Source organism: Mesocricetus auratus, unplaced genomic scaffold, assembly GCF_017639785.1.
Source record: "Mesocricetus auratus isolate SY011 unplaced genomic scaffold, BCM_Maur_2.0 Super-Scaffold_100014, whole genome shotgun sequence".
Lineage (NCBI taxonomy): Eukaryota > Metazoa > Chordata > Mammalia > Rodentia > Cricetidae > Mesocricetus > Mesocricetus auratus.
Genome location: NW_024429197.1, coordinates 40363665 through 40384875, shown reverse-complemented (window position 1 = coordinate 40384875; position 21211 = coordinate 40363665). Strand labels below are relative to the sequence as shown.

At 45.4% G+C, this 21211-nt stretch overlaps 2 long non-coding RNA genes across 4 annotated transcripts in view; one reads left to right on the top strand and one right to left on the bottom strand.

The window, feature by feature from the left end:
• Positions 1 to 5579: 5579 nt before the first annotated feature.
• On the bottom strand, positions 5580 to 16323 carry LOC121144012. Of its 2 annotated transcripts, XR_005881348.1 has the most exons (3): positions 16202 to 16323; positions 10236 to 13882; positions 5580 to 10079 (listed from the first exon to the last, which is right to left on the bottom strand). It is a non-coding gene; the product is annotated as an uncharacterized LOC121144012 (long non-coding RNA). The 2 variants fall into 2 exon arrangements; XR_005881347.1 differs by having other exon boundaries at positions 5580 to 13882.
• A 91-nt stretch (positions 16324 to 16414) lies between these two features.
• Positions 16415 to 21211, top strand: part of LOC106021487 — a 7065-nt gene continuing 2268 nt past the window's right edge. For both annotated transcript variants that reach the window (XR_005881346.1, XR_001196745.3), the window contains exon 1: positions 16415 to 16535. This is a non-coding gene — a long non-coding RNA (uncharacterized LOC106021487). The remainder of the gene's footprint in view (positions 16536 to 21211) is intronic.

Genomic DNA, 21211 nt, shown 5'->3' with positions numbered 1-21211 from the left:
CCAAGACAGAAGATGCAGCTAGGGCAGTGTCCCTGGGAGGAACAGTGCTTCTCTGCCTCTAACACTGGTGAGGGCTTTGAGAATATACCATAAAATGCAGGTGAAGGAAGGCATAAATGATTTGTTCTAAGGATGCAGGGGAAGGTCTCCCTAAGCACAGCATTCATCGGTATGAGCTTCCAGGATCTTCTAGAATTCTGTCTCCTTTTATAGCATCTCAGAAGTCCTAAGTAATGAGGTAAGGCATGGTAATAGGTAAACACAATTATGGCACCCGGATAGCTGCTTGGCAGTCAGGGGTGTTTGGGAGCATTGGCTGGGGCCTCGTTTTCTGTAATCGAGCCCAGCCCTGCTGTGATCACTATAGTATTATGACCTGTGGGGTAAAGATGGTACCATGCGTGATATTTCATTTTTGGGTAGCTGGGGTAGTAATGAAGCAGTTTTAGTCAAGTGAATTAGTCTCCTTAGCTATTCAAAGGCGAAATTTCATGTACAGCAATTTGTTTCTCATTGTTTCCCTTACTCATGTAGCCCTTTCAAAATTACAGGAAGATAAAGAAAGAAAGGAAAACTGAATACAAATATGTTGACTTTTGCTAAACATTGACATATTTGCTGACTGTCAACAATAACAGCACATTTATCCTCTTGGTGCACAGCTTAGAGCACATATGGCAGTCCTGTTAGCCTTGTTCCAACCGACTCATGCAGAATGGGACAGACACTCAGAGTTGGTGTAAATAGGCTCCAGAGTCAGTTTTATGCTGTTTAAAGGATCAATCGGTGCTTATCCAAAAATCCAAAAAGCACCCTATCCAGTCTCACTGACTGGAAATACTCAGATGATTATATTATCTTAACAAATACAAGTGAATGATTAAAAACCTTACTGAGAACAATGAGTCTGGCACAGGTAGAGACTGACAGACAACACAGCTGCTAACCCTCCACAAATTTGTTTTTAATAACTCTGATGTTTTGGTTGCATATAACTACTTCATTAAGTCTAAATTAAATGCATGGGTAAGCATATTTAAAAACATGTAAATGTAATGTGTTGTTTCTGTATTTCATTTTATATTTCCACATAGTTCTGGCAATTTGTGAGTTTGAATTGACTAGATGAAGGGAAGTCCCTGGTTGTTTATGAGACCTTCTTTCTGACATCATTAGGGGCTCCAGAAACTGTGGACCTCTGAGTTCTGAACACATCACCAGTCAATCACCATGTAGCAAAGATAATGTGTTGATCTGCTGGAAAGAGACGCTTATGGGTTCCAACAAAAGGGGAGACATTGCTTCTAAATAAGAGCAAAATACATATTTTGCTTTAAAAAATAAAGCAGAGAATCTAATGCTGAAAAAGCTATCTTGGAATAACAATCAAGAGTGCATTGCTGTGCACAGCTCTTCATTTATGGAGAGCAGGAGACATTAATATACTTGCCTATAGCTTTTGCGTTACTATTCCCAGCTATGCAGAAATGGAAGGTGATTTACAGCCACACATTCTTTGTTGCTGTTCCAACATACCTATTGTCTTCCCTGCATCCTGACTGGCTGCCTGGCTGGAAGAAGGGATGGTGCTGGCCCACACTCAATCATTATGGGTGTCTACAAATAGAGTAGGTGTATGTGAACTGGGAGTTTTCGGCTGTGTATACCCAGCAAACCAATCAGAGCACAGAGAGAACAATAGGTAAGGGTTTACTGCTCTGTAAGTTTCCCCACCGATTCCCACTGCGACTGATTATATCACAGAAGTTCTATAAAAATCACATTAAATGCCAACTAAATCAAGACTTTTCATGCCTCTTTTTCAAAGCAATGAAATTCAGGACAAACACTATACTATGCATGAAGATCACCGCCTGGAGATCCCAGCTCTTCATTCCAGACGTCGTATTTGAAAATGGAACCAGAGGAAAGCGTGGTTTATTCATTTTGTTGTTTTCTGTGGTGCTCACACAGCTGCCCTGAAAGCCCACCGTAGGAGAGCTCAATTAAGAGGCTTCATAATTTTCACCAGTTAACTTTGATTAAATGCACTGTCTTGGAGGGGAACTCAGCCAATCCGGGCTATAAATTACCTGCAGTGAGTTTTCAACTTAGAGATTCTGAAATATTAGCACTCGGACAGATCATTTCTTTCAGGGCTGGACTTTACACCTGATTTGGAATGGTCGTACTTCATTTTACCAGAGTCAAGAACCGAGAGCAAAACTGCCCTGTACTGCTCGGCACAACTGGTCCCTCGAAGCACATGTAGAAAAAGGTGTTCATTCATTCATTCATTTTGCTTCCTGCCACTGGCTGTATCGGTTAGTGCAAGGGGGAGGTCAGCAGTCCCTTCGACTAGTTCCTCTAACTCACTAGCTTCTATTACCTTAGAAGCTATTATTATTATTATTATTATTATTATTATTATCTTATAACTTACAAGGTCTTCTTGCTCATGAGCTAGCTTTTCAGTCATATCTGTCACCAAATGTTAGACAAAGTCAGATGAAATGAACAGGTTCCCACTGATAAAAGGTTTTTCCATGTTTGCACAGGTCAGCCAGGTTTCTGGTTTCCAGACAAGGACAAGGAGAAACCAAGGCTGTCTAGGCTCCCCACCAACCTAGGCACTGAGGCCATTGGAGGAGACAGCTGGTTACTTGCATCTTTGCCAGGGATGGGGAATGTTTTAAGGGTGGAGCTGGGAATCGATAAATTCTGCATGTGTCTGAACTGTCAGTCTTTGAGAATAGCAGAGGTGTGTTTTTATTTCCTGTTGTAAAGATTCCAAGCCTCTGTTTACCTCGTCTATGAAACAGGGTTGGTAGAAGCACCCAGTTCACTGGTGCATATGTAACAGTAAGTCCTAGGCCTTCATACTATTGGTGTCTCACTCAGCTGGGTTTTTTTTTTAATACATCTGTTGACTAAAGACAGCTTACATTTTCAGGTACTCCTTTTGATTTTCTTAAACCTTTGACATCAACTAATTAATTCTGTTCAAATATCAATTCTGTGAGTTGTTCGTAGAATTATTTTATCCTCTCTTGATTACTGGGAGGTCAGGTGAAGAAGTTGGTAGCTTGCCCGAGGCCGCACAAACTATCAGAACCTGTATTCTTCCAGCGGGAGTGTGGTCTCTTCTTTTGCATGGGGTGCTAGGGTGCTGGGGTGCTGGGTTTCTGAAGGGGGTGGGTGAGCTCTGGGAGCTCTGAACTCTCAGAGCTTTGGTTTGCATTGGAATGGGAATGGCGTTTGTTTTCAGACTAAGGTTAAGGATTATTTGACTTGAGGAAGGCTTGGAGAAATGGTAGTTTTTGTAAAGCATGACCAACTTACCCATAAAACAAACAAACAACAAAACAAGACACAAGACAAAGCCAACAACCAAAAACCCCACCGTCAGCAGCATCACGCTTCGTAATATATTAGGTTTGTAAATCCAGGATGCAAATTGTTTGGAGAATCTCAATTAAAGCCCTTATAATATTGTCATTGGTAATCAGCTCACTATGAAAACAGGGCTTCCAGAGGGCACCAAAATCATTTGAACTTGCGCTCTGTAATAGATTTGAATGTTCAGATAAGGTCAGTGGTCAGAGCAGAGGCGACAGTTTTGGTCAATAAACAGGTTTAGTGAGACAAAATCTTTTTGTCTACATGGGAATGGCTTGTAGAAATTTGTTCTCGAGGGGGAATCAAAAGATTAAATTCAGCTGCGTTGCCAATTTATTTGCAGGCCAAACAAGTGTGTGATGGGAATCTTCAGTGGGGGAGGTACCTGGGAGCTTCGCCCGAGGGGGCTTCTGAGCAGCTGTCCCCTCTGTGGCTGAGGCAGAGCTCAATGGAAGGAGATCCATCAGGAGGGAAAGCTCAGGCCCGGCTCCTGTCTGAGTTGCGGTTTCTACAGGACCAAGAAGAAGGAATGGGCTTGAGAACATGAGCTTCTGCTCCAACAGCTCTGCTGTTGTCAGCTTTAACTACTACTTAGGAGTACTTCCACCAGACCAAAGTCATCTCGAGGCGGGGGGGGGGGGGGTATTTCAGCTTGTACCTTTCAGGTCACACACCATTGCCTAGGGAAGTCAGGGTAGAAACAGGGCAGGATCCGGGACGACAGAGGCTGATTTCGAAGCCATGGGGGAATGGAGCTTTCTGAGTTATTCCTCATGGCTCCTTTGACCTACTTTCTTATAGCCAGAGCTATCAGCCCAGAGATGGCACCGATCCCAGTGAGCTAGGCCTTCCCGAACCAATTATCAACCAAGAAAATGATCTACAAGCTGCCCATAGGCGTGTGTGTGTGTGTGTGTGTGTGTGTGTGTGTGTGTGTGTGTGTGTGTGTGTACATTTTCTCAGTTGAGATTCCCTCTTCCCAAAGGACTCTAGTTTGTGTCACAGTGAACAAAACTAGTTAGCACGGCTTTCCTACAGTGGTTCTCAACCTTCCTAATGCTGTGACCCTTTAATACAGTTAGTTCCTCATGTTATGGTGACCCCCAACCATAAAATTATTTTGTTACTACTTCATAGCTGTAATTCTGCTGCTAGTGTGAATAGTAATGTAAATATCTGATATGTGACCCCAAGGGGGTCACGACCCATAGGTTGAGAACCACTGCTCCTAGGTTAAGCCAGACCTGAGAATGGAGTAGCTGGGTGCACTGTCTCACTTTTGCAGTTCCCGCTACCCTGTCCTTTGCCCTTAAATGTTGCCTTTAAATGTCCCTTTGGGAAGACCCGTGGGTTTCTCTGGTCAATACTAGAAAGACTTGTGTTTCTTATGAGCGCCTAGTTAACCACGACTCAGATAATTCCGGTTTTTGGTCTAGGTCCTCAGGATCCCTGGGAACCTTCTGAAGTTCCACACGACTCTTGTGAGATTGGGAGTGAGAACAAAGGGAAAGAAGGATGGACTTGAGGACCGCAGCTTCTGCTGTGCTTTTATCTGTTTTCTGAATGGAATTGCCTTTGAGGAACTATTTCAATGGTTTGTGTTAGTTTCTCTTGCTATAATGAGATATCTGAGTCTTTGTTCTTTATAAAGAGAAGACGTTCATGGTAGCTTGTGCTTCTGGAAGTCCTCAGTCACACGGCAGCGTTGGGTTATAGACTTCTTGCTGTGTAAATTCTGAAGTGACATAGGCAGTGACAGGGAGTGTGTATGGCGACGTGTGTCTCTCCAGTGGCCTTTTTCCTTACAAAGCCACCAGAATTCAGCCACAAAGGCTCTGTCCTGATGACCTTATCTAACCGTGATTGTGCCCCATGTCTGAACACCACGGTCAGGTTAAATTTCTGCCCTCTTAATACTTCACAATGAGGATGAAATTTCAACACACCACAAGGGACACAAACTATGTTCAGACCTAATCTGTGACCAACAAAAATGATGGGTGTTCGTTGTCTAAATCTGGTTTTCCAGCCCTGGATCTACATTTGTGTTCAGCCATTGACAACAGTGGGTCTTAAGGACAGTGAGCTAACACGAAATTTCTCAACTCTGCCCCTACTGGGCTTTCAGAGGATCCTGGGTTAAGAGGCACATGAAGTAAGCACACACATCAAAAGCAAGCTGATAATAAATCACCAAGAAATTTATTGTGAAACAAAACTTTGCCATACATGCACTTATGCCATTTATTAAAGATGGACACAAATTTGTATTCTAACAAGATAGATCTGCTGGGTTACTTTTAAATAAAGAATGGAATCTGGATTGAAAATTTGATACTGTAGGGCATGGGGAATCTTTAATGTTTTCCAGAGTTGATCAATATTCAGCTTTTGCAATTGTCAGTGCTGAGATTGCCACTTTTCAGGAACACAGAGTACAAAGGGGCCGTCTCACAAAAGGTTGGAAATGCTGTCTGGATCCCACGTCAAAATTAATTTAACATTTTTTAACGAAGAAACTCAAGCCAGTAACCAAGCAGACTTTTAAAATTCAAACATTCTAACATAAAGCAGTCCAAAGACATACTAATTTGATACTCAGAAGCTGAGAAATGATGGTAGGAGATTTTCTTTAAGCCTTGGTCTTATTTGATTAAACTATCATGTTTTGGTAAGAGTAGTCTCTGTCAACGGGAACACCACTGCCCTTACCATGAAATAGCATCAGATCTGAACCAAAGTGTATCAGGCATTGTTGACTGCAGAGGTTTGCACAGCATAAAGTTCACATGCGGACTCAGGACCAAGGTCATGGTAAGGTCACATGATCCCACAGGGTCACAGCTACTGAAACTCCTGAGATTCATCGAGAGCCTTATTATTGTTCACACACCTTTAGAAAACCTTTTGCTGTTGCCGAATTCTAGAGGATCATCTCATTCATTACGGGGCCGTGACCCAAAGTTTAAGGAGCTATGGGTGAAACAAAAGAGATAATAATCTCTCTTTTATGCATGGAGTTTAGGGTTTTTCTAGAATATTGTTTGGAGTCTTTCTCCAGACACACCGGCCACCCACATATCTGTGTCCTGAGGACCAGTGGAGCTTCAGCCTTCACCCAGAGAGACCACTTAGTCACGTGGTCATCTTCAGGGGCTCAGACAGCTGGGTGGTGCAGTGTTCTATTGGGCTCTATTAGAGACAGGAGTTCTGGTGGGAAAGCAAAGTGGGGTGGGCAGGACTTAGCAACTCAGGGAAGTCTCGAGTTCAGTTGCATTCTCTTCATCTACAGTTTGACCTTGATCTCCCTTAAAGTTTGTTGGTGAGGCTGGGTGGTATGTTTTCCAATGAGAAAACTCTAGGGACTTTTTTGTTTGCTTTTGAGACCTCCTGCTCAGTAATTACAATTCAGCATCTTTTTGTCTAAGGTGTATATTTGATATATCAGTTAATGATCAATCCTATTTCCCTGACTGCATTTGTCCTAGGAGTTCAGAGGTAGACTGACAAAGAGCTTCACTTCAGTAAGTGTGCACGAATTCCTGGAGGGTGTGGACTCATGTTAAACTCTTGGTTAATGTTTTGTCAGTCCCATACCCTCTTTGATTTCCTGATTTACTAGATTTTCTTCTATAGCAATGGACTGTATATTTTAGAGGTTAATTTTAATCCCCTTGGACATTCAGGAAAAGCTCTAGGTAAAGTAAATGGATAGAATTTATGTATTCATCAGGGTTCTTCTGAACAAAAATTGTTTTTTTATCATCACCTCCATTAAGAATTTAATGGACATCTAAAGTAGCTAGTTATTTATTTTTTAACTTAGGAACTGAACATATATACCCAAGTATATTGTTTTCATCACTAATTGAGGAAATACATGAGTCTGTTTTTCATTAAAGTTATGATAGTAGTGAGGGTTAACAGCTTAAAAAATACCTTTGAAAATCAGATATAATCCCAAACACTACCCAAAACTCTAGATTGTTATATGTGAGGTCTCAATTATATACAGCCCTCGGGTTAAATAATTAAAAAATAATAAATGTTTCAGGTTCTCTCAAAAAACCCATTATGATTTTTTTAATTCTATGGAGATAAGACTGTATCATTTGGGTTAACTGCTCCTATACATGTTAACATATTTTACAAATGCTTATAACAATTCTTTTTTACTTAAATTAGAAATAAGCTTGTTTCACATGTCAATCCCAGCTCCCTCTCCTTCCCCTCAAAAATTGTTCTAAGTGTGGGAAAAAAACAGTTCAACAACAATAAAAGAGAACTGACATCTCTTTCAGTATATTATTTGATGGTCCCAGTTTCAGAGTACATTAATGTTAGTAAAGAATAATTAACTAACCATAAAACAGGGGCTGCTGGGAAGTCAGCAGTAAGCAGCAGCTTGGGTAAGGCCCACCAAGGAGGCTAAGGATGATTAACCTGTGCCTAGGTTATAAAATGGCCCATTTGAGAGCCACAGCCCCTGGATAGATCACCTGGATTTCAATTGGATTGTTTAGAGAGAGGTCTTACGTGAAGTGATACTTAGTGTGATGACTGTTATCTGATTACTAATTGCTTATGACCAGTGGAAAAGCCAATAAAGATGAATGCAGATTTGGATAGTTTTCTCCTTTACTTGAGTTGCAGTTAATTATGTGTATATAACTCAATCCCTGTGTATTTAAATGATGCTGGGTTGCCCCAGGTAGCTCACAGGCATGTGAATGAAACTGCCATACTGCCCATTGGCGCTTTTACTTATTAAGTGGAATTTTGACAGTTTGTTGACATTTTTCCTTAGAATTTTTGTTTGATGCAAATATTAGCAACTGCCCCATGTTTAATTTAGCAGTGCTGCAGACCAAAAGAGAAGTTGCCCTCACCAACTTGCAATGTATTAATGTGCACTTCCTTGTAATTACAGCTTTTTTCTTTCATTTGTTATAAAGTACACACCTTCCAAGCAATCTTTTATCTTTACATATTTTCTCATTTTGACCTGAAGTACATTATCTTCTGGTCAGTTTTCCTTCATGACCAGCACACCCTAGGCCTCTGTATCATCTAAGTTCTACCTGTTTTAAAATCACTCCAGTTGTATAAAATGTCTTTCGTGATTGGAATCTCTCTTTGGTGGCCATTGGCAAGTGTTCTTCCTCAGAGTTGACCCTTTTGAGGTTCAAGGACATGGCGTTTGAGCTCAGAGGGACATCAGGCCAGGTAGAGTAGTCACAGATTCCTGTCTCTGGTTTCATGACTCTTGCTCAAGGGATTTTCTTCTCTTCCTTCTTCATTTATTTTTGGCTTCATTGAATTGACTTTCTGATAGAGTCTATAAAATACTACAGGTTTATGGCTAAATTTTTAAAACATTATTTTCATTAGAAAAGTCATATATTAGAGCTGAAGAAAATTTAGAAAACATATAAAGTAGAAAGAATTCTTTTTAGAATCCTGTCTGTACCTAATCATATTCATGCTTCCTTCTGCCTACACAATCACAATGATATACACATTCAATTTTGCTCTCTATTTCCCCACCCCCACACACAAAATTTTGTAGCAAATATGCAACATAATGGTGTCAAACTGTAGGAGTCCAAATTCTGGTGGTGTGACCCTGCCTGGCCATGATGACTCAACACTATGGGCACAGATAGAACACTGCTGATAACTAATCCACAGCATGATATAGAGTAGAGCTGTCCTAGAAATGAAGCTTACCTTGGAAAACTGCCCTTGGTGAAGGCTTAGTTCCTCATCCAATACAAGAGTGAAATCAAGGATTCACAGCCCTGTGAGTGTACCATAAATGTTAGCTAGAATCATGACTTCTATGGTCACCTTTCTTATGTGGCATGGACACATCACAATTCATGTCATAGTTGGGCTAATTTTTTCATAGTGTTCTCTTCCTTCTCCCTCTACCCTTCTTTATGCTCCTCTTACTGACCAGTTGATCCTTGGCCTTGCTCCTTACCAGGGTCTGCCATACCAACATCATGATGTGGATCTCTGAGTTCAAATCCCAGGGCTTCAGTTTAAGAAATGATAGGGGAAACAGAAGTCCAAGTTCCAGATCTCTATGTTGATCATACTGTCTATTTTGCAATAATGACAACTGCTTCAGAAAACAAGAGCATTCAAAAGCCCATAATGGGCATGGGAAGTCATCATGAAGAGCTCCTTCATGAGACTCACAAGTCACCCTCTTTACAATGGGCAAGCATTAGCCAGGAGCATAGAAGAGTGGTTGATGGCTTGGATTTCAGGATTCCCCACTAACCTATTCCTTCCCCTACAGAAATCAATCCCATGTGAAGAGGTGATCTGTGTTTGTCCCTAGACCCTGACGAACCCCTCTCTACTTCTTCCCCATCCAACAGTCTCCACAAAAGAGCAGAAGGAGCTCCTTGCTGGCTGCTGTGTGAGTAATTGTCAAGGCTTCTCTCCCTATTGCTAATAAGGTTGTGTTCTTGGGAATGCATAACGTTCATAGCCAAAACTCTAAACAAAATCTTGCATGAGGGACAGAGAGGGCTCTCAGGGGTTAACGGCACTGGTCACCTTCCCAGAGGACTGAGTTCAGTTCCAGCACCCATGTTGGATGGCTCTCAACCTCCTGTAAGTAGCTCCAAGGAAATCTGATGCCTTCTTCTGTTTTCCAAGGACACCTGAAAATGTGCATGCACACATATATACACACACATGAGTAAAAACAAAGCAAAACAACCTTTCTACAAAACCAGAGATTCTAGAGGGCAGCATTCCGTTCCCGTTGGCTAGAATGAGATCCGCCTCTCAGTGTCCCCAATAACCCTGTTATATACCTTCTGCTTCCCAAGGAAAGCATGAGGAGAACTCTGCTCAAAGATGGGTGCCTTTGCCAGTGCCTTGCAGCTGGTCACCATCATGGTGACAATGGCTGTGATGCATTCCATCAGTGAACGCCGTTTTCAGAACAAATCTGGGCTTGGCATTCTCTCTCGCTGATGGGGTGAACTGCCATTGCAATGAGGCTTCAGACAGGAACGCCGCTCTACACGGAGGATGGACGCTTAACAACACTAACACATGCTGCTTGAAGACCTAACAGGACAGTGCTTCTTCAAATTTATAACAGTCTCTGTTTAAAAACCTGACAAAACCAAAATGTGTTCTCCATAAATTACAGCGGCGCCGTCCGTGCTGCTGAGCGAAGGCTAGGTCAGCGTTTCCGTTACTCCGTTTCAGGGCCCTGGTTCTTGGCTATAAAAATGCACCTTGGGTTTAAAGCTGGCGAGAAACACCTCAGCCTTGGAACAAGTTTGCCTCGCCAAATTTTGAGAGCAAAACCAATCTGTTTACTTCCCCTTTTATTGGTGACTTTTGTAAAGAAAAATATCTGTGGATTGAAGTCCCAGGCGCTCCCTCCCCCCTTTTTTTTAAAAGACAGTTCAGATCTTTGAACTGTTTTTGGAACTAGGAGAAAAGTTAGGTTAGAAGCCTGTTTTTAAAAAGAAAGACTTTGTCCTCGATTCCCTCCCCCGGTTCTGGTTTCATTAAGGTTTGACAATGGTTTTATTTTGACTTGGACAAATGACAGGACTGTGGTTGGAAGTGGAATTGGATTATGTGATTAGGCTAATAACCCTCAACAACAGACCTTATTCTGGTGCACTTGTTAGCTGTAATTTCCCATTGGCTTCCCGGAGAAACCATTTAGTATAAATGTTCATACACATAATTAAATTTCTTTAGTTGCACTTAAGCATGTATTTATTTGTGGTCCCTTAGGCACAAAACATTTTTCCATGTAGCTCTTGATAATGTTATCAGAATACCAATTTTTAGGAAGGGGGCCATCTGTCTAGTCTAATAAAATATTAAAGGACGTGATGGTTTTGATCTCTACCTATGACCTACAGCACCTGCTGGAATCAGAAGTTACTTGTGTCACATTTTATTGATTCTTTCTTAATTTTATGTGTAGACACAGGCGCAGGCTTCCACGATAATGAATTGTTTGGTTTTCTCAATAGGAACCTGAGCTGCAAGGCGGGGAGGGAAGGTGGAGGTCCACCCCTAGAAAGGCAAGGCTTGCTGGGATCTCAACGCATGCCCGGTGTCATCAAGGTTGGAGGGAACAGTGCATATTTAAGTATATTAGATTAAATATGATTCTTAGATAAAAGATCTAAGAGTGTCACAAATAGTTGTTTTCTACATTTAAGCAATATAAGAGTTGCGGTGAAAACGGATATGTAAATTCATGGTGTAGGGTGCAGCAGCTAGTGTTCACACTTTCGGTTTTGAATCAGGATTCCTGTGTTTCTGAGATCATTCTAGAAGCAGTGATGGCAGGGGCCAGGACCACATGAGAATTCCTCACTCCCAGCAGAGGATGTCCCTGCCACTCAAAGCCACCAGGGCTGGAAGAGCTCCTGTTGAGTCTTGCAACACCTGACGACACACAGTCCCGGAACAGGGAAACGTGCTTTTTGCAGGCGAAGGAGAGACAAACCTTTGTTTAGCTAGTTGTCATGACAAGCATGAGCTATGAGCACTCTTAGAGGAAGGGTGTCGGTGTCTAGGACTGGGAGAGTCATGGGTTAGTGCACCTACTTGTGTGTGTTAGTATTCGCCTGCAAATTCCAATGAACAATCAAAATTTGGCAGGACTGGGAAGGGATTGCCAGGTTGAAGGGCTCTGCCATCTGCATCTCCCTTGACTTACAAAATTAAAGGAAGTGGTTCCAGGTGATAAGCTGTGCGAATCACTACATTGTCCCTGGGGCCACTTCCCAAATACAAACAGTTTCCATGCTGCATCTGCAGAGCTGAACGATCAGGAATGGTGGTTGTGGCCAGTCGCCACCGGGGGAGCCAGGGTTGTAGGGTGAGGGCCACAGTTGCCCCTGACCAGGCAGGAGTCAACAAGCATCGTGTTCCACCTGGTCAGCGTGGGTGAGGGGTGTGCCCCTGGCTCTGTCCAAGCCACTCCTTGGGTGAGAGGTGACAAGGTCTGAGAATGGGAGCCAGCTGCTTCCATTTGCTCCGAGACCTCAGTGCCCCAGAGTGGCTGGTCAAGGCCATTTCTTGAAATAATCAGCTGTCTGGCCCCTGGGATGACAGGAGAGGGGAGAGGCCTCCCTGCCCTGTAGTGAGCTGAGCCAGTGGCCTGGCCACTAGGAGGCAGGATGGTATTGTTACCCACCCATGGGATTGCTCACTGAGGGGGTCTGTGCACAGGAGTGCCCTCCTCTCCATTACTTAATGCTCTCTTGTGGGAACCTGGGGAAGTGAACTGGACTTTAAGAGCCTCAGTTACCTCATCTATAAAATGGGAATGGTCATGTCTGCTGCTCTTTGGCACTTAGTAGGTCCATGGTAAACCGTGGCTATTATTTCACATGCTCCTTGCTGTATCAAACACCCGTAAGTCCTCTCCACTCACATACCACATAGGGAACAAAATTCAGTGTGGGCAGTTCCAGAGAAACAGGGTTGGAAATATGACCCTTGGACTGAAGTCCCCAGCTGCTCGGTTTGGAACAGGCTGAAAGGGATGAAGAGAGGCCACAGGGGGCCTGGGAGCCAACAGGCCTGGCAAGACCCCACTGACAAGAGCTGTCTCCTCTGGGAAACAGGATAGTGTGAGCCTGGTCCTCTCTGAGGAGAAACCTGGAGACTGTGTTCAGGCAGGAAGGCCAGAGCCTTGGTTTCTCTCTGGAAGCGAGAAGGCCGAGGACTCCCTGGGAGGTAGGGGACAGAGAGGCCTCTGAAAAGGAGGAGCCAGTGGGTGTTCCAGGCCCTTTAGCTGTCTCTCCCTGGCAGCTGGTGGCCTGAGGCCCGTCTACCCACGCAGCTGCTTCTCCCTGGTCTAGTGGGAGCCACCAGTGCCAGCAAGTGGATTCCACCAGGCTGCTTTCCCACAGTTTGCAGGGAGTGCCTCTGCCTCATTTCCTTCCCAAACTTTTGTTTGTTTGTTTGTTTAACTCAGATTGCTGCACCTTAGTTTGTACCCATTACCCTAACCCCAAGTAAAGGGAGATGGGCTGATTCTCACTCTAGTCTCTGCCAGCCAGGAGGCTTCCTGCACAGAAAGAGGGAGTGTGGGAAAATGTGAGCGCCCCGCCCCACCATATTGTACACATTTCAAAATCCAGTATTTTACAGAAAATTCCACTCTCGGGGGTTCCCTTACGGGGAGAAGGTGGCTTAGGGCTCCCTCTCCCCTTAGTGGTCAGCACTGGTGGCATCTGAGCACTTTGGCAGGCACTGGCTCTCTGCTTATGCAACCAGCACACATCAATGCCCTCCCGGGGATGGCTTGAGCTAACCCCTTACTTCCCAGAAGGAAAAGACAGGTAAGAGCAGCTCCCTCTGGGGTCCATGGCTCTCGGCTGGCTGGCAGAGGCTGGGGCTCACCCTCCTGGTTGTCACCTCCGTTTTCACCACAATGGCCGGGTTCCCTTCACAGTCCGTAAGTGGCGGCCTGAGGGAGAGAGGGAGCAGAATGTGATGGGTCTGCTCACCAAGCATGCTTGGCATGGCTGACCTCTGGGCTGGCCTCACGACCTTTGGGATGGCGACACGGAATCTAATAGGTGACTCTGAGTTTTCAAACAACGGTTTAATTATGTTCCTAACTCTCGTTTTTAAAAGACAGGAAAGAGTGTAACATATTCCCCACAAAACGATTAACATTTACTAAAAAGTTTCAATGCTATCCAGAAAATGAGGCTCTGAAGAACAGTTCCTTCCCAGAGGGCTTGGGATGGCCAAGGCTTCACTAAAATTGCTGTCCTCCTGGGAGCGACTGTGACCTCCTCAGAGTGTCTCACATGCGCCTGTGCACTGGGATCTTTGCAGTTTTAATTTTTAATGCTTGCGTTGTGGAATTCTCCTTCAGACAAAAGTCTTACTTAAAACCCCAATGTACAAAACCAGAGAAAGTCTTGAGGGAGTCCTGGGGGGAGGGTCTCCAGATCCTCCCTTCGAACTTCCCTCCCTCCCATCCTTGCCACCCTCAGGCCTAGGCCAGGGCACAGCTCTCCTCTGTCAGAGAATCATCAAGCTGTGGGCTGAAATGTGGACTCGTCGGTCTCACACTGGCCTGTGAATTACATTTGAGCTAAGTCCCAAGACGCCACGCTTTAACACAAGCACTACCGCTCCCCATGCCCTCAAAAAGACCCATCTGCACTCCGAATCTTGGTGCTGCCACTGGGGCCTTATAGAGAGAGCTTGGAGTATAGTTCGCATGTCTGTGTCTCATGATGCCACTGAGGAGGGGCAACCACCCTGGTTTTACCACCCGTGGAGATGAAAGTGGCTGGGCCCACCCCCCCGGGACTCCTCCCACAGTGAGTTCCCCTTTCCTCCTGTCACATCAGACTGGACAGAGTGGGGGGCACCTGTGGCTGTGGAAGTTCAGGGACGCATTCTGCCAAAGGTGGGGTCCCCTCATGTGGCACACCCACAATGTTTCTCCCCTTCAGGGGGAGGGGGAGGTGCCACTCCCTGGGTAGGAGGCACAGCCAGATGGAGTCGGCTTTGGCAGCTTGCCCTGTTTCTCAGGCCCTGGCCTGTCACGGGGAGTGGAAAGCACGTGTGTCAAAGTGACAGCTGGAGGAGGGGCAGGTGTCCTATCACACAGTGACAGGGTGACTGGCATAGTAGGAATTTGTTACATATTTCAAAGTAACAAGAAGAGAGGACTTGGGATGTCCTCAATACAAAGAAAAGGTAAACATTTGAAGTGATTGAAACGCTACTTACTCTAATTTGGTTGGTTCACACTGCATGCATATGCTGAAATACAATGCACCCCAGAAATATTTCAATGAAATGCCCTTTAAACATTTCAGCATGAAGTAAAACTTTAGAAAAGGGAAAAGAAAGTCCATGAGCTAGCGGGGTGTCAAGGCTAGCACTAGAGCTGGTCTAGTTACTCTATAGAACAGCTCTCACAGAATCTAGACAACTGTCCTCCTGAACCTCTCTGGGTAAATGGCCTGGTTCATCCCAGTAGCAAGGACAGCAGACATCAATGGTCTCCAGGACAACTGGAGTCTGATATCACATTGCTGGCTAGACCTGGTCCAGAGCACAGACTTTGACACAGAAGAGCCATCCTAATGGACCACAGGAGGATGAATGCACAGTGGTCCAGCTCTCCATGCTCTTCCAGGAGATCTTGTGCTGTAGATGGCCCTTTTGTCACGTGGTGGCATCATCCTTCCCTGCTGGAAGGGGGTCCGGGTTCCCGGGTCACCAACAGTGGGGGTAGTGGGCACAGCCTCCGTGCTCCTTTGTACTCAGCCCCTCTGAGAGGAAAGCCAGCTGAGGAGGCCAGTTGACTCCACTGCTTGCCTCTGCTGTTCCAAAACAGAATCACAGCTGTGGAAGAGAGCATCCTCTGCCCTCTGGCAGTGGCCCTCCAGTCCCCAGTGTCCTTACCACATTCTCTACAGCTGCACGAGCTGTCTCTGTCAGGGGCAGGGGTCTTTCCGTAAACACATAGTCCTGGAGCTTTGCAAGGCAGTGAGCCGTTCCCCAAGACCGTGACACTGAGGACAAGAGGTTCTGCGTCACAGAACTTTTAGGAGGCTACTCCTGGATTGAAGAGGTGACAGTCAAGAGTGGCAGGACGGGGGAGGGGGTGGGCACCAGAAAGTGAAGCTCCATTTACTGGAGAGAGGGCCTAAGGAAGGAGAGCATGATGGGAGACCGTGACCCAAGCCTCCCCTTTCTCTGGGCTCTGCTGTTTCCAATCCCACTCTACACATGCCAGCCACTCCCCGCCTCTTACCTCTCCTCCAAGCTTGGCGTGTACTGTTACCTCTGCCTTCCCTTTCCTTCCGAGTTGGAGCCTCTGGTGAGTGAGTCTCCTTCCTTCCCATGCCCCAATCCTGACATCCTTCCATGTGCCAGGCTCCCGTGTTGTTTTCCAAGTCATTCTCCAGTGAGGCTGTTTATCACCGGCTACTGACCTTTCATCTCAAGTATTTCCCAAGTCCCACACAGAGCCAGCCACACAACTGGAGCTCAGTTAAACTTTCCGGCTGATCAGCGGGGCAGAAGCATGTCACAAAGGCCTGCTGGGCATTGCCTAGCCTGTCCCACATGCAGACCTGTGTTCAGAGGTGAGTGGGACACATGCGACCCTGAGGCTATTTAAGAGTATTTGATGGACACTCAGAAATAAACACACAGGTAGAATGGAGATGAAATCCAAGGTAGAATGGAGATGAAATCCAGGGAAACAGCTGAGATTAGAGGAGCCAAGAGCAGAAGTCCGAGAGGAGCTGGTGGCTCTGGGGCACATGGGGTGGGGGGTAACAGTCCTGAAGGGTCAGGTGTAGAAAGTAGGGAGGGAAGTGTAGGGGGGATGTGAGGGACCTGAGGGCAAGTGCTGGGGCTTGAGAAGGAGTGAGAAGAGGACAAGCATAGTTGTGGAGACTGGGGGGGAAGGTAAGGGAAAGCCCAGAAGGAGCCAAGAGCCGCCCAGCCTGCTAGCAAGGGTTTCCCTGGGACAATGTGGTTGATACCTGCTGTTCTGAGAGCTTCTGAGAGCTTCTGCACCCTTTCATATTCAGGAACGTCCTAGTTTTGGTAATAATGGATAAGGTCACTTGCTGGCAGATCACATGAAAACACGTGTGTCTCTGTGTGTGTGTGTGTATGTGTACACATGTTATTTGTATGTGTGTACGTATGCATGTACAAATGTCTCCTAAGCATAGCAGAAGATCCAGGAAGAAAGGCTGAGGCCAAAGTCCAAGGAGGAGTACGGAAAAGCAGATTGGCAAAGACTCTCATTGAAACCTTTCTAACCGGAAGAAAGTGAAAAGCAACAAGAAGAAAATACGATCTAGGAGAAGCAGGCAAGGAAGAGAGCCAGTTCCTTGATGGGTAGGGCTTGAAGGAGGAGCCCAGAGGAGGGGCCTGCTGAGGACTGGGCACGGAGCAGGGCTGGACAAGTGCAGGAGGAGCCAGGCTGCCGCAAGACCTCTCAAACAGACAGCTAAGCAAATCCCAGGCGAGAATGAAATGAAGCACTCTTCAGCTGGGCAGGAAGGGGAGCAATCAGGCTTTGCATTTCATGTGTCTTTGTGAGTAGACGCTGGCCTACAAACCCATCTCATTTACTGAACACACTCACCAAGTTAGGAAGTGTAGAACAGAGAAGAAATCCAGGACCCGATGCAGGACATAGCCAGAAGGCACCTCTGTAAATCACTATATGTGATATTGTGCTTACAGAGGATCGTTATGCAGAAGATCATGTACATGTATACAGCATGTCTGTATAATATACATTGTGCCCAGTACCATACAATATATACATATGAGTAAATGTGGCAGAAACCAGAGGGCAAAGGGAGAAGCTGGAAGTCTACTCCTGTGAGAAGACTGTGGACAGTAGGTGTGGCAGGAGAGAAGGAAAGAACTCCATCTTTGGGATGTGGTGGGCAGGAGAGAGAGTTATTTGATAATGTGAAGGAAGAGGAGTAGAGGGTTTGTAGGGCAGATGGATGACAGGGCTAAGTCTCAGGCGCCAGACACCACGGTGCTGGCTCATTTATTGAGTATTCACTGCGGTCTCTGTTTGCTTTGAATGCCTTACGAAGGTTAGTGTGTACATTTAATTTTCACCACAACTGTATGGAACGGACACACGCTTTACAGGCAAGGAAGGGGAATTTAGGCGCAGGCAGATTTTCCAGGTACACACGACTACTAATGACAAAACTAGAATCGAGCCCAGGAAGTTGGTTCCAGAACATACATTTTTCAGCAGCTACATCTTCTCACACTCTGGCTTCAGCAAGCTCAGAGTGTCTGTTGTTGCCAAGCCACCAGATGGGAACAGGTCTTGGAGTCTGAGCATCAATTCTCTTGGTGGGGAACCTCCAGGAATCCACCTTGAAGCCTGAGTGTCTCACCTGTGAATACAGCCATGATGTACCCACACCAGGAATGTATGAACTAACCAAACAGACCGCAGGGTAGGGACCGTTAAGCCATGACGTGAAAGACTGACCCCACATTGCAAACAATGAGGCTTTGCTAGAAACTGGTGGGAACTGGCCACGAACAGCTTTACTAGGGTTGAGTCGGGTACTTGTGTCTACCTGACATCTTAAACACTCCTGCCTCTTCAGCCCTTGCTGTTTCCAAAGGAGCAACCCAGCCATTCATCTCATAATCCTGTGGATTACATTTGACAGCCTGAAGATGACTGGGTCCTGGGGCTTTGCTTTAGATGTTCTGGCTGGCAGAGAGGAGGGGAAGGAAAACTTGTGTGCACAGGAGAGCCCCTCTCCCGAGGAAAGGAGGGGACACCCTGCACAGGATTCCCCCCTCCTTTGTCTGCCCACCCCTAACAGGATCCCATCCAGGTCTGGGCACAATAATGGAATGTTCAAGTGGTCGAGTTTTCATGGAGGAGCCCACCTGTGTGCAGTGGGGACACGTGTTAATTTGTATACACGTGCATCTGTGTGAGCATGTACCTGTACCAGAGCCACATTTAGGTTCAGTGTGTACCAGCTCTTCCTGGCTCCTCCCTGTCTGGCAATCTCCATGCAGGCTAAGTGACTTCCTAGGAAGGTGAAGTCTCAGGTTTGGAACTTGGGTGGGTTTAGCCTTAGGGGGGGGTCAAAGCCCATAAATCTCACTCTCTTAAGCTCCCCTTGTTGACATTTTTTCAATGGCCCAACTAATCCTATCTATTTACTATGATTATATTTCATTAGAAACAAACCAAAGTGGATTTTGTCGGCTGTGCTGGTGAAAACCACTCTAGAAAACCTGTGTCTCCATTACCTCTGTGCATTCTAAAAATGGATGGATGTGGATTAAAATTACTAGTTCCACGATTCAGCAGGTCACTCAACCTCCTTGTTCCAGGGTCTAAAACAAAAACAACAAAACAAATCTTTACTTATTTTATACGTGGATGTTTTGCCTGCATACTACTTGTGTGGCAGTACCCTTAAAGGCCAGAAGAGGGCGTCAGAACCCTTGGGACCGGGGGCACAGATTTCTGTCACCGTGAGTGCTGGGAATTGAACCTGGATCCTCTGGAAGAGCAGCTAGTGCTCCTCACCACTGAGACATCTCTCCAGCACGCACAAGCTCTCCCTTCTCCCGGCCCCCACCAGCATCTTTTTAATCAGTGCAATCATAAAGTCACATATGCCTCGGCAGGTTATGGGCAGGAGATAATGGGGTGTTTAGAGAGTAGCGGGGTCTGCATAAACAGTAAATCTCATAATTAACAGGACCATCGCTGCTCCGCGAAAGTGACCGGTAAAGGGGATTTTTTAAGGGAAATGTCGTTTGTGCAGTCTCTTGTCCGTTCCTGAGGCCGACTGCAGAGGCCACTCACCTCCGCTTCTCTGCTCAGACCCCTTTCCCCCTTTCCCCAACTAACTGCTGCTGTGCCAGCGGCAGGCAGGACTATTGTCTTCCACATTTGTCTTCGGGCTTGATGGATAGTATTCCCAAGTTAATGCCATAAATGCTGTTTGGAAATTACAAGCCCATGCTACTGGTGGTCTGGAACAAAGAAAGAATTAATTTATAATCATGAATATAAATTTCATAGATAGTATTATTGTCACTTAGGGGTTGAGTTACGGTGCGAATGGGGAGTGGCTCGTGGAACAGAAAACCATGTCGGTATAACTCAGTGCAGTTCCAATGACAATAGTTATATCGTTTTGTTATAAATCTATGGATGTCCAGTATTAAGTGAGCAGGCATTACCTCCAGACCACGCAGGCAGTGGCAGTGATGCCTGCGAGCTTTGTTTAAGGGACTGCAAACCTTGTTGATTCATGATGATGAGAAGCAGAAAACAGGCGATGGAAATTCTTAACTTGACTTTAAATGCCTGAGTCCACCAGCCAGTGTGTTCCAACCTTTAAGTATTAAACAACAACAACAGAAAGAGTACGTGTCATTAAAGCTATATCTTTGTATCTTTTCTCAAAAAGACTGTTTCTGAGCAGAGAATTATTTACTAATTGCAGACAGGGTGGAGACTGAAAGAGCGGCAGTCTCAGTGGAGCTAGCGAGCATTGGAAGGCCTCTGTCTGCTATGAATCAGGCAGTATATTTTCCTGTTAATCTATAGTGGTTCCCTCCCAGAGGCAATTGACCCTGGGGGGAGGTAAAAGAGCGAAGCTGAGCACCACTGAGCTAGCTTGTAACTGGTGTTCCAAGCGCGCTGCTTGGGAGAGGAGCACAGAAATATCACAGGGAATAGCTCATGGAGAAAAGGAGATGCTCGGAGTCGGTGGAAAGTAATCTTGCCAAGTGCAGAGTTATCTAGTTAACCTATTGTTCAGCATAATGAAAGCACAGGGCTATTCTGGAGTGTGTTACAGTATGTAGTTTGTCAATTACCCAATCAGGGGGCATTGCTCATTCAGCCAGGATTGAAAGCAATACCCATACTATTTTATTACTGTTAAACCTCAACTTGGCATATTTTTATATAGACTATAGGGTGTTTAATAGCCATGCCGAACCAGAACTGTCTTCATCCTTTCTGGTTTGAGTCCATTGTCAGTGGGATACATTAGTTTTTGTCACTGCAATTAGGGTGTGATAATGTGTAGTATTTTAGACTTGAAAATTCTTGGGAAGGTAGGGGATGTGAGAGAGATGGGAGATGTCTCTCAATGTTCCAAAAGTAGGTAGAAGCAGACAAGCAGGCTGTGAGGGAAACAGCCTGTGAGGTTGGGGAGCTAAATGCCAGAGTCTAGAAGGTGCCCCGGAGTCTGCTTTTACAGGCTTCTGTGTGGAC